Source organism: Quercus suber, unplaced genomic scaffold, assembly GCF_002906115.3.
Source record: "Quercus suber isolate HL8 unplaced genomic scaffold, Cork oak 2.0 scaffold_61, whole genome shotgun sequence".
NCBI lineage: Eukaryota > Viridiplantae > Streptophyta > Magnoliopsida > Fagales > Fagaceae > Quercus > Quercus suber.
The window spans coordinates 1,330,144-1,340,543 of NW_027069526.1; the positions used below are offsets into that span (position 1 = coordinate 1,330,144).

Consider the following 10,400-nt stretch of genomic DNA (forward strand, 5'->3'; position numbering starts at 1 on the left):
ATAAAGAACTCCCCATGAGAGCCAAAGAAAATGAGGAACCTTAATCATGGGTGTGTGGCATGGAGAGTGACTACACCTATTCCCTTGCACTCTCTCATTCCATATTCAGGTGAAACCACCACAAAAGGCTATATATATATATATATATATAGAGAGAGAGAGAGAGAGAGAGAGAGAGAGAGAGAGAGAGAGATTCATTCAAACGTTTTTATACTCCATAAACTAAATCCATAGGTACTTCCTTCCCCTTCGTTGACCATCAACCTCATTCGTCCCCCTATATTTCAACAAAATCACCTATCTGCACTTTCCACAAATAAATATCTACCCCTCCAAAAAGTCATAACCATTTTCCTAACAAGGATTTATTAAAAGAATTCAACCTGTGCATCCCTAGTTCCCCATTGTGCATATGAGCCTACACTGTATTCCAATTCAGAAAATGATATTTGAAAACACCTCACCACTCCAAAAGAAATTCTAACTCACATAAGTAGGAATGGTGAATAAAGAAAGATAAAATGCTAGCAGACTAGAGAGTGCGCTCTTTAAAAGTGCAATCCCCCCCCGACCCNCTCAAAATGGAATTGGCATAAGGGAGAAGTTTTACAATACAGAATCTGTGAACAAGGATATTGATTCACAGAAGTTCCTATCACCCTCGGCATAATCTTAAAATTTAGAAGTAAGCTGAAACCACACATCTTTGCATATTTTCCCTTTTTATGTAGCATATTTATTCTACTGAAGTCAGAGTAAGGTAACAAAGCCTTTAAAAGATACTAGTGGTCAATACGATCAAATTTATGGAGCAGATGCTTAATAGAACTGTGTTTGATATTGTAGTGTATGATTAAGAATAAGTGTCCAAGGCATAATGTTGTAAGAACTTATGTCAAATGAAGATGCACATATCAAAAGAGCAACTGGATCTATAACATTCTCTTGGAATGACTAGCATATTTTCAAAGATGATATCAAAATGAGAAGATAAACTAACAAACCTAATAAAGAACTCCCCATGAGAGCCAAAGAAAATGAGGAACCTTAATCATGGGTGTGTGGCATGGAGAGTGACTACACCTATTCCCTTGCACTCTCTCATTCCATATTCAGGTGAAACCACCACAAAAGGCTATATATATATATATATATAGAGAGAGAGAGAGAGAGAGAGAGAGAGAGAGAGAGAGAGAGAGAGAGTATTAGAATGTATTGGGTTTTAATGGTCAAACCAATACTTCAGCAAGTAGATGGTAGGGATCTTTCTAATGTGTTAATCCAAAATGTAAGCCCGTCCCACTTAAGGCTGCCTATAAAATACACAATAATAAAATCCACACTATTAATAATAAGGTACACTAACGGGGGCCTAATATTAACAAAATGTGTTGATCACTATTCCTTATTGGGTTTAATAGACGCTCTGTAAATACAATCCAAATAATCCAGGCTTTATTAAATACACAAAAATGACTACGCTAGCAGCCAAGCACACCAACAAAAAATTCCAATAATAATAATAATAATAATAATGATAATATCATATGTTCGTAGCTGAAACACAACTGGTAGGATCTCACGGACTAACTCTATAGAAGCGTTCTTCCCCTTGTCCATCAACCCTGTTGGTTTCATAGACTCAGAAGATTTTATATTCCATGATATTTTATTATTGGTTAAGATAATCACCTTAACAACATATATCTTTACTACTATATAATGAAACTCCTTATGGACTGGTGTCCTATTAATTTACTTAAAAAACCCATAATATTTAAGCCCAATTAAAAGTACAGTCATAAAAACAATAGTTACAAAGTGCCAACTCATCCATCACTTTCTTACAGAAACTAACTACTAGCCAAAAATTGCTTTAGTTGAGTAACTACTTTAGTATCCACAAATAATCACCAAACAATTGAAGGGCAGAGGAGCAAGGATGAAATGAGCTAAAGCCAATACAACTAATTTAAACAAGAAAATGGTGATTCTTTTGCTACAGGCTATCTTAGAGCCTTGACCTGACAACAGTCCGCTCAGAGTTTTGATGCATTAACTCATTAATTCATAATCCATTAACAATACTGTAGTATCTTACCTAACAATTTGTATTTCTGAAGGTATTGACTACACAGTTGGCCCACAGGGTTCATGACCTGGATGAAGAAATAGCATTTGAGTAATTTGTCAACACGCATATGTTACTTTTTTATCCTAATTAAGTTCACATTTTACAAAGTCACAAGTAACATTATATCACAAAGTTTTTACGAAGTCTTAAAAATTTCAGACAGCTAAAGATTGAAATTAATCAAAATTTCAAGATGCCAGTGGCCTCATGGCCTTAGTGATATCCACCCCCTTCTTGTGAGGTTTAGCACCAAGGGTCAAATCTCCATATATACACAGAAAAGGAAAAAATTCAAAATTTTAAGTTTTCTAACTTTATCATTTTAGTAATGTGTTCTATATTTTTATCTCATATGCAAAACATAAGAATGGCCCTAAAAAATTACACCCCCCCCCCCCCCCCCCCCCGTCCCTTTGACAAGTATAAATGCTTCCACGTCAATAATCCACTCTCTATCTTCTCCAATATAGGATTCCACATCATGTTAGCCTTGAAAGATGAACCCTAAGGCCTAAGTAATTTATTGATAAACCACGAACCTCACTACCAAATATCCTCTTCTACTGGAACAATTTCACTCTTTCTCAGATTTTTACCTTCAGGCTAGTAATAGCTTCAAAGTACATCAAAATAATTCTAATATAAAGGAGTTGCACTTCAGTATCATAGAATAAAATGGTATCAATTGCAAATAGTAGTTGAGAGACCATAAGATATAGTTTGTTCTATTTCCAACTTTAAAGCTAGAAATGAAACCCCCTTCCTATATTCTCCTCAACATTCTATTTCACCTTGCCTAAGACCCCTCGAGCTGTTAATAAAACATGTTGAAGAGCCATTGACTAGTACTAAAAACCAAACATAGAAAAACATATATAAATGACCATCACCATCTATCGTCAAAGTCCATCTGCTCCATTAGATAAACTACAGTGTCCCAACTAACATGCTCATAGGCTTTTTCAATATATGATTTGCAAATCACTCTTAGGACTCAGCTTTTTATGCAACCATCTAGGCATTCATTTTGCAATAAGAACCAAATCCAAAATTTGTAGGGCACATGCTTTTAGAATTCATACTAACTTGTCTAACACCAAGTTCAACCTATTAGCCAACACATTTTGCTAACAATTTTTATACGCTCCTAATCAAACTAATAGGCCTAAAATCCCTAATATTAATAGCGTTATTCTTTTTAGGAATTAATGCAATGGATTTTTCATACTTGCAAGTTTCATGGAATTCCTTGAAAAGGCCCCACGGTCTCTTTCTAACCCAATAGTATTTTTGGAAAAGCCCATTGTGAACCCATTTGACCCAGGGGCCTTGTCTCCCCTCATCCCCTAAGGACTTGTTGAGCTTCTTCCTTCTCAATTTCCTTCTTTTCTAACATCTACTTATCCTCCTCTCCAATTGGAGAAAAATCCAATCTAGGAATTTTTGGACTCCAAAACCTTTTCCGAATTATCCTCGAAAATAGTCCCATCCAACTCCAAGCTTCTAATCTGGTTCATTCTCCCATATGAATTTGCCAACCTATGGAAGAATCTAGCTGTTATCACCTTCTAATAACCAAACCATGCAATATTTCTCTCCACAAAATTTCTTCTTTGCCAACCTTCCTATCTCAAATTTAAATTCTCCGTAGTTTGCTTTCCCCCTATGTTAACACATTACATCATTTCTTCTCATTGAGATGTGTTATCTCATTCAACACTGTCCTTTTGTTGGTGCCCACATCCCCAATTTCCAGTTTGTTCTATTCCTTCAAATCTTCTTTTAGGGCTTTAAGTTTCCTAACTAACTTGTAAGTAGGATGTCCATGAAAACTATACCCATTCCACCAATTCTAAACCTTAGCTAAAAATCAATCCACTTTCAAACACATGTTTTTAAATTTAAAGGCACAACTATCTCTCATCATACCTCCCACTTCCACCAAAATTTGTGCATCGCATTAATATTTAAATAAAATCCATTAAATGCTCCTCCCACTCCACTAAGACAAAAACATAGTCTACTCAGAACATAGATGGTATATCATAATTGCTTGACCAAGTAAATGCACCTCTCGCAAATGATTGATAAACAAGGTTTAGCTTTGTAATAAAAGCTGAGAACTCCAAAATTGCTGAATTGAATCTATTGATGTCTAATCTTTCCTTAGGGAATCTGACCACATTGAAACCCTACCAAGCACCATGATGCTCCCCACTTTTGCCTAATATATCTAATTTCCTGCCATAGATGAATCTGTTCTCTGTCTTCATTTAAGCTGTACACACACTGCACACTCACAAAAACTATTTTCTACATTTTTCAGCAAGGAAGACATTGAAAATCTGTCAACCGATACTTCAATACTTCCCACCATTTGTTTATCTAGCAACAGAAGAATTCCTCCCACTGTATGCTCAGCATCTTGTGTCACCCAATCAACAACCACAAACCCCCAAAGACTCCTGACAATATTGAGTTCCACGCTGTCAAGTGTGGTTTCACCCTGCATTACATTTCCATTATTTCATCATGTTCTTGACCATCCGCCTTTTATTGGGTCACTTAACCTTCTAACATTCCACAATAATATTCATAACTTCATTCAAAAAAAGTATTCAATTCTAATGATGAACTGCCTCTTCACTTCATTTTTCCCCCTCCCTTTCCATCATAATTAATTTTGGTTATCAAAATTTTTGAGCTCCCTTACTGCCCTTGCTGTTTGGTTCAGTGTGTGACAAGTACTGCATTGCGTTGTGGTCATAGGCAATGCCATAGTTTGTTCCTTGAAACCATTTATCAGGAAGCCAAAGAACTTACCAAAGCCTTTCAATTTTCACCTCACCCAATTCGAGGCTTCGACGCTTCCCATACCTACCCCACTAAAAGCTAGCATATCTTCATTGAATAGTTATCTTGTCACTTGCTCCAACCTCTAGAAGAGGACCACTAGGCTTTACCACAAGCTATGACTAATTTGATTATCCCCATGTGAACTGAGTTGCCCCTTGAGATGGAAAGGGGTCATTTTTAGTTCCGGAACAGCCAAAGAACCTCCAGCATGTAAATAAGATCTATCTGGCACCTCAGCTGCCATTGCCAGCAATACCAGCACACTTGTGGTTCCCCTGCATAGTATAGTCACCACCAACCCTTTCGGCATTAAATCTCTATGATAACTCACTATCAAGCTTCTCTTTCTTCAATTTGTTCTTTGTTCTAGTGCAAACAGGTATATACTTTTCAGATACTATCTGCACTGAAATTTTTTTTCTTTGAGAACTAAGAAGCAACCACTCTTGCACCAGCTATGACTGCAGAGAGACTAATACATGTTTGGTAACATGGTGAAAAAATGCACATTAGCTTTCTAAAACTTCACTTTTTTTACGTATAACTTTTCAAACAATCCCATTTTCAAGAAGCTGAAAAATAAGTTGAACCAAACCAACACTTTGTGGTTTCTCTACATCAAATGCTCACCAAAAAAAGAAAAAAAAAAAAGGAGCCACGGATCCAGGCATCAAAGAGAAAGGATATTCTGAATCAGGAAGAGGAAAGTTTACTGTTAGTGAAGCTTCGACTGGACATAGACCTCTAACTGCTGCCTCATATATCTACAGGAATATCCAAGGAAAGAAGAAGAAAGTTAAAGCAACACCACAGGTGACACAAGTCAGTCCCAATATAACATTGGAAGAAGGATTAGGCAGAATCAAGGCATTAGCACTTTGTATTACTTATCAAGAAACAGGTGTTAGCATTTTGTTTCTACCTTTCTTTCTTCTTTTTTTAAATAAGATTCTTTCAAAATTGTAAATATATTGGTACCCACTCATCTCACATAGTATTCTCTTTCAGCATAGATAATCAAGAATTTATTTTGTTTAAATATTCATAAAATATGTAAAATTAGCCTTTTAAGTGCTTACTCTTAAGTAGACAAATTTTTCACAAAGCAAGCAAAACTGTGTTTGCCCTTGTAGCCTCATGTCTTAAAGAACACATAAGTTAATCAATGACAATGTTAAATAGAACACTTTTATATATATATATATATATATAGAAACACATTACTGGTGTCTAACAATAAGTACCATCAACAACAAAAAATCATAAAATAGAATAACATGTGGGGTGCCCAACCTTTCAGGTTACTCCTCCCAGCATACCAACTTGCTGCATTTTATACATTCAACTACTTCAACACAACTTGTCCAAATGAAGATTTAAAATATAATATACTATTTATTCTATATAAGAGGATATGGAAGCACAATCAATTCAAACTATAACCAAAGTGTATACCAAATTACAATAAGATAGCAATCACATCAAAATGTTATAGAAATGTAGATTATTTGTTCCCCTTATTTGGTCAACTAGCACTTCCTTCTCCAATAATGATGGGTTGGAGTGAGGTCATGAATTCAAGACCTACAGGGTGCGTGTAGTTTAGCAATAAAAAATAATAAAAATAAATAGACAACCAGATAAACCCAGATTAATTTTTTTAGAAGGACAACACTAGAAAAATCAACCAATGCCAGCATTAAGTCAGGAAAATACAATTGAATAGGAAAATAGTATAATGGTTGCAAATTCCAGATTGAACATGCACAAAAAGTTCTTGTTTTTCAAAATTATTAGGAGTAAGCCTTGTGCATTTGGTATGACCTTTTCTTAATTATGAGTACAGTGTAACAAAAGAAACAGATAAATAATTTGGTTAAAACTTCCAAAGGTCAAAGGATAAGAACAACACCTATGAGTTTAAACTTGAGGTCTGATATTCACTGCATAAATTTCTCTTTAGAATTCCTCCATCGTTTTTCTTGTGGCAGGATCTGGAACCTTATAGCAACATGAATCCAGAGGAGGGCTCCATAAAATAAAAATTTTACAAGCATGTCCATAAAAAAAATAATGCATCAAGAAGCATTATCAGCCCTTGATTACATTAAGGATACCAAATAAACACACATATATATACATTACAAGAAAAAAATATGAAATTATTTTGCATATCAAATCAAATCACAAGGACGTTTTATCCCACCCCCCCCCCCCCAAAAAAAAAAAAAAATCACAAGGATGTCAATAGTCTCATTGTCAGATAAAGGAAATGGACAATGACAATAACAAAAAGAGATATTTGTAATATTTGCAGAAAACATATAACTTAAAGCCCTCATTCAATGACGATAAATTCCCTACCCAGCAAAAATGATGAACTATGCTTTCCAGATATACATTCTCATTGTTCCAAGCACATCATTCAACATTGATCAATAACCAACGTAAATGCTAGTACTGGGATGGGGTTATATTCTGAGAGAAAATTTATATATCCCTCAAAAAGGTGATGTCCCTTGCAGTTAGCATATTATATCAATAGAAATAATAGAAATTGACGCACAACTAAACCGAATACTCTAGTCCATAAATCAAAACCAAATTTTGTTAGCCATCTTCATCAATCCATTGGAAGAGTCCACGTAATAAAATAAGGGAAATCATACAGTATCCAACTCCAATTGGTGGTTTTAAGGAAATTTTAATCTATCTCTCTTTCTCTGAGAATATATTTAATAATCCTTGTTTGATGTTGTAAAGGCTGAATAAGGAAGTTAAGGTGAACATGAATTCTTAAAACAAGTTTTGCTATCTTGCAGATTAAGAAAGTCCAAATAGCTGTGGTGTGGTTTACATTATACAGTTTACAGCATATTAATGATTATGCCAAGAATATAAGAAATTTAGTTCAAACACCTTCTGGATTCAAAAAGTTTAAGGCATTGATGACGACGATGCAAATTTTTATTGTACAAAAATTTGCAACTACAAGTCATTCTTTGATTTCTTTCCTAAAGTCACCTTCCAAATACATCACCACCTAGAACACAACAAGGTGGTAGCTGGGAGGCTTCAAATTGAAATTTTTAAAAATCAAGAATCATGACCCACTACTAAACCCCACAACATATCTCACACCCAATTCACCAAATCATTAATTTATACACTTGTACAAGCCACAGAAGAAATCTCAAAACCAATGACTGACTGAGCATGAAAACTCCATGACAGGATATATTATTCAAAGACTTGCATCGTTTTCATATAGCGTCACAGCAAAACTTGAAAAAACTGCGTGTTGAACAATTCACCAACCAAAAAAAAAAAAATGCGTGTTGAATGAGATATGTGATATTCTAATAAATACCTGTAATGGGTGAAGGCCATGAACAAGCTTTGAAGTCCACCGTTGATGGTGTTGTGATCGCCGTTGGGACTTGGTAGTGCCCATTTGCCCTGCGAATGTCTGGCTCTCCAACGAGTCAATAGCACACTGCTTTTTTTTTTACTCCCAAATTCTTTTCGTTGCTATTTTATTTCAGCATAGTCCCCTCCCGCTTTCTTCAACTGATTTTTTTTTTTTTTTTTCAGGCTTTGTGAAAATTTTAGTCTATTTAATAAATTGTTGTAAAATTAGTCATTTTTAAATTATTTAGGTAAATATAGTGATTTCCTTAATGTAATTGATCACACAATATAATTCTGGACCCATAAACAACTACACCATATATATTTTTTATTTATAATTTGATAATTGAGGGACTATGAATTTAAACTCTAAAATGTCTTATTTGAAAATTTAAGTATGTGTCAACAAATTGAGTTAAAAGACTTTTTATGCTACATTGGAGATAAGAGCAAAGGAGTACACTATCATGGGCATGGGACTATGGTGCTATATTTTACCATGGAACAGTGGCAACTCCAACATTTTTTATGGGTTAATTCCACATTGGAAAATGAGTATGAGTAAAAAAGGTTTAAAGCTTGTATTATGTATCCAAGAGTTAGGCTTTTTTGGATATACACCATTATAAGTTTCTTTAAAAAAACCTTCTCTTCTCTCCCCGTATGTGTATGTGTGTTAAATATACTTAGTATTCTCAAAAGAAAAAATAGTAAGTTAATCCTACATTGAAAAATAAGTGTGAGTAAAAAAGATTTAAAACTTATGTTGTATATCCAAAAGTTAGGCTTTTTTGGATATATGTCACTGTAAGTTTCTTTAAAAAAATCTCCTCCTCTCTCCCCGTGTGTGTGTATTAAAAATACTTAGTATTCTCAAAAGAAAAAGTAGTGGGTTAATCCCACATTAGAAAATGAAAAAATACTTAGTATTCTCAAAAAAAAAATAGTGGGTTAATCCCAGATTGGAAAATGAGTGTGAGTAAAAAAGGTAAAACTTGTGATGTGTATCCAAGAGTTAGGCCCTTTTGGATACACACCACTGTAAGTTTCTTTAAAAAACTTTTTCCCTTCTCCCATATATGTGTGTTAAAAATACTTAGTATTCTTTAAATAAAAAAAAAAAAAACATTTTTCAAAGTAGTCATTAAGAGCATCCACAATGGTGGTGCTAAAAAGCACCACCATATACAACTCATTATGTTTTCTCTCTCAAGTCCCTCCGTTGAGAGACTAGAGTGTAGAACTCTATTATCTTCTTTGGAATGATAAATCCCTCCCCTCAAATAACAACGTTATTTGTAGGGCTTGTTTTCTCTCTGGTTTTTCTTTCTTTGGGGTGGGAACACACTTTTAAGTCTGATTACAAAATTGTGTTACTATCCATTCCAACAAATCACTTTCCTTTCCATAGTTTTCTTATCGTTTTCAGTAAGGACGAAGTTCTCAAAGATTGGAAGAAACTATCCCTAACGAATGAAGAGGGTGAAAGAGTCAGATTAACAAAGTCTCCTTTCTCCACAGATGAAGAGCATATACTCGCAGCGAGGTTTATGACGAGAAGAGCTCTTAATGTGGAGGCAGTGGGTAGAACTTTCAAACCACTTTGGAGGGCTTGAAATGAATTCAAAATAAAAGAAACTGGAGATCGCATGCTATTGTTTGTCTTTAGATCAGATACAGATGCAGAATGAGTCCTTGTGAATGAGCCTTGGTCTTTTGACAAGCATGTGGTCCTTTTTTGATGTTACAATTTCTCCATCCCAACAAAAAATCTCAGATTCTTGACCATGAAGTTTTGGATAAAAATGCATGGTTTACCAATAAGTGTGCTCAACACTAGTACAGTTATGGAGTTGGGAGGAACAATTGGTAATATATAGGAGGTTAGGCATCTAAATGAGATGATCGAAGGTGACTACCTTTGAGTACGGGTGGAAATGGATGTAACAAAACCTCTCTATTGAGGCCGAAGGGTGGTTCTAAATGATGAAGAAGAAAT

At 34.8% G+C, this 10,400-nt stretch overlaps 1 long non-coding RNA gene across 6 annotated transcripts; it reads right to left on the reverse strand.

Moving 5' to 3' along the window:
* Positions 1 to 1,750: 1,750 nt before the first annotated feature.
* Positions 1,751 to 8,571, reverse strand: LOC111993798 (uncharacterized). 6 transcript variants are annotated; one of them, XR_010628688.1, is made up of 5 exons: positions 8,361 to 8,571; positions 6,903 to 6,991; positions 6,284 to 6,316; positions 5,704 to 5,754; positions 1,751 to 2,159 (listed from the first exon to the last, which is right to left on the reverse strand). It is a non-coding gene; the product is annotated as an uncharacterized LOC111993798 (long non-coding RNA). The 6 variants fall into 6 exon arrangements; XR_002881010.2 differs by lacking the exon at positions 6,284 to 6,316 and having other exon boundaries at positions 8,361 to 8,570; XR_010628687.1 differs by lacking the exon at positions 1,751 to 2,159 and having other exon boundaries at positions 5,504 to 5,754; positions 8,361 to 8,570.
* Between the last annotated feature and the right edge of the window lie 1,829 nt (positions 8,572 to 10,400).